Source organism: Odontesthes bonariensis, chromosome 7 (assembly GCF_027942865.1).
Source record: "Odontesthes bonariensis isolate fOdoBon6 chromosome 7, fOdoBon6.hap1, whole genome shotgun sequence".
In the NCBI taxonomy this organism is placed as follows: Eukaryota; Metazoa; Chordata; class Actinopteri; order Atheriniformes; family Atherinopsidae; genus Odontesthes; species Odontesthes bonariensis.
The window spans coordinates 13,447,757-13,450,907 of record NC_134512.1 but is presented as its reverse complement, the minus strand read 5'-3'; the positions used below and the strand labels follow the sequence as shown (position 1 = coordinate 13,450,907).

Sequence of the window (3,151 nt, the reverse complement as noted above, 5' to 3'; positions counted from 1 at the left end):
ACAACATTAAATAGCAAAAGGACGGGAGGTTGTCTCGCGAGTATTCCGTGTAATGACGTATACGCATATGATTGGTGGAGCTTAACGGCTCGCATAAGCTCTCGTTCAATCACGTATGAGAAACATTGTGTCGTGCAGTGTAAACAAAAAGTTTAAGGAGCAGATCTGGCGGCAGAAAGGCAGACAGAAATCGCTGAGGTCCCGTGCTGTGAAAACTGCCCTGGTTTGCGGAATACAATGGCTGGAAGACGACTTGCTTTCAACTCCCCAGCAACTCTCTGCGGATCTACAGGTTTGTGTGTTTTTTTCTACTTGCACATGACCATTTGATTGTTTAATTTTAGTCTTGTTGACACTGTACAGCACTTGGGACAGTTCTCGCTGATTTTAAATGTGCTGTATATTAAACTTACTTACTCACTTGCTTACAGGCAGATAAAATGAAAGTCCTGTTGAATGCTACGACCGGGATGTCTCGTATGGTGGCTAGCACTGTGGATACGGTCGTGGAGAGGGTTCTGGAGGGAATCGACCAGAGATTCGCTAGGTTGGAGGCAAGATGGCCGTCGAGAACGGACTGGAGTTACATTCCAGAGAAGTTGAAGAGCGCACCCCCAAGAGAAGGCGGATACAGAATCCGAAAATCGCGGTAAGAGTAGGTTATTGACTGTGGCTTTAGAACTCAACTTAATTGTGTCCATCACGTGAAAACCAGTGTGAGTTGCTTTATTTAAAAAAATGAATTTCGTGTTTTCAATTTATAGGAAGCAGTTCGCCGCCTGCATAACTCACCGTGGCATTATAATCCAGGTCAAGGGTAAGAATAAGTGAATGTTCTCCCAATATCTAGTTGAGTTGGACCTGATGTTACGTTACGTCAATGCAGTTTTTTTTTATTAACCATAGGACTATTGTTTTTACAGGCTACTGTCACCTCACAATATGGATGTAACGAGTCGCCTGAAGGAGGCGGTGTCAGACAGTCCGAACTTCAGAGAGGTAGACGGGGACACTATCGAGGGTGAGCGGCGCTGACTTTTACCACGGCTGGCACTGATACTTTTAAGCACTGGTCATTTTATTCATTCCTCTTGTTTTTTTTTTTTAGCAGCGTGACGGACCTGTGTGCTGTGCTACAGGCGCGTCTTGAAGCCAACCCGAAATACTCACAGTCTCACCACAGAAGAGTGAAAGAGAGTTAGAACATATACGCTGTCAATATGACTTTTGTTACTTTATAGACAAGTTGTCAATATGCTGTGCATGGATAGACTATGTTTTGATTATTTATTGGTTATTCCAACAGCTCCCAGAAGCCAGCTTCTGATCCAGGATGAGGACGTCTGACAACTCCCGCAGACCCTGCAGGGACCGGAGTAATGCGGATTCCAAACGGCGGCGTTTAGGCTTATTTTGTATATTGTAGGCTACAGCAGTGTGTGTGTATATAGTTTTCAATTCTTTATTATCAATATGGTTCTTATTACAATGTAAGCTATGTACATTGTGTGGTGTGGCAATAAAAGCGCTTTAAAAAAAAAAGTTTCCTTTTTCATTTCCTCAATAGATTCACGTCATTCATGCCTGCATTCATAGCCTAGTCATAGTGCAGCTTATAAGAATGACGTGAATATATAAAGTACACAAACATCCCAGGAATATTAGTAATCATAATCACAATTATTAATCATAATTGCTGAGTGATATGCCCATATAAAGTATGCATATATTAACCTTATTGGCCAATGGGCGGTCAGCTTTACAGGAGCTTTTTTATGTAATCACGTGCCTTTTTCGTCCAATACCAGCGAGGCCAGTGAGAGGTCCAGGCACTCTCACAGCGGGGTGCTAATCGCTGAGCCATTAGCACCCCGCTGTGAGAGCCCGCCGCGAGTCGGGTTCGTTTCCGACGATTTTCTCGCTCAACAAACTTAAAGTTTGTCTGCCTGCAAGCGCCCAGGTGCGTCCGAAAATTAGGCAAATTCGCGGATGTTCACTGCCGTCCACAGTGACACAAATCCCTCTTTTCGTGCAGTGACTGTTTTGGATAATTTATAAAGCTTTGAAAAAATAGATAGATAGATAGATAGATAGATAGATAGATAGATAGATACTTTATTAATCCCGAGGGAAATTCAAACTATAACTACATCATTCCGTTCAGGGGACTACAGCTTATGCCAACTGTCATAAAGTAAGTTGTGAGGTACACCCTGAACAGCTTGCCAGCCAAATAAGGAAGTCAACACAAATAGGAAGACAAAGCCAATTTGGAACCACCAGCATGCATGTCCTTGAATTGTGGTCACATTGACAACCAACTGACCAACAAAAATGATCAGTAAATTAAGGAATGACAATAAAAGAAGCTGCTCATAAAAGAGTCACAGTGCAATTATATTAATTCTATAAAAGCTAACACAATAAGATGCATCAACAAAATCTCACAATCATTTTACAGCACAACAATACAAAAAAAAGAAATAAACAAACAAAAAATCATGCTAAAAAACAGAACTGAATTTAATTCCTGATCCACAAAAGCCAACCAAGACTCACCATGATCAGATGGCAGAGGAACTTCACTTGGCCTTTTTTGAGAGAGAGTCAAGTCATTTGATGGTTTGCCAGAACTTTCTTAATGTTAGCCAAATCTCCTCATCCATGTCCTGTCTGAATATCCTCTACAGTTTTTGTCCTTGTGAGCAGGATGCCACAATAATAGACACCACTGACCTTCTATCCATATATATTTTTACGGATTTTACAGTACTTGTCAATACATACATTTTCTTTTAACCAAGTCAAATACATTTATGCTCATAGTATGAAAAATGAACGAGTGAAGCTTTATCTCAGCAGTTTGAATATACTGTTAAGCAGGATACAACATCTCAACCCTGCTTTTAGATAAAAGATTGGTGACAGGGCTCAATTTTTTTCAAACCACATTTGATACCTTAGGAAATGAATATGTATAAGGCCTTAAAACCCCTGTTATGGAAATACACAATTTCACAGGGTGATATAACAGACACAGCCAAACAAATGGACTCCCAAATTGTTATACAGCAGTGTTCAGTGTCTGCATTTGAATTCCAAACAATTTTATGTATGTTTTCTCTTTGCCTTGTTCCTCTTGCACCAATGG

The 3,151-nt window shown here is 40.7% G+C and overlaps 1 long non-coding RNA gene across 1 annotated transcript; it reads left to right on the top strand.

Moving 5' to 3' along the window:
* Window positions 1-948: 948 nt before the first annotated feature.
* On the top strand, window positions 949-1,381 carry LOC142384640 (uncharacterized). The gene is made up of 3 exons (XR_012770093.1): window positions 949-1,021; window positions 1,109-1,197; window positions 1,307-1,381. It is a non-coding gene; the product is annotated as an uncharacterized LOC142384640 (long non-coding RNA).
* The last annotated feature ends 1,770 nt before the right edge of the window (window positions 1,382-3,151 follow it).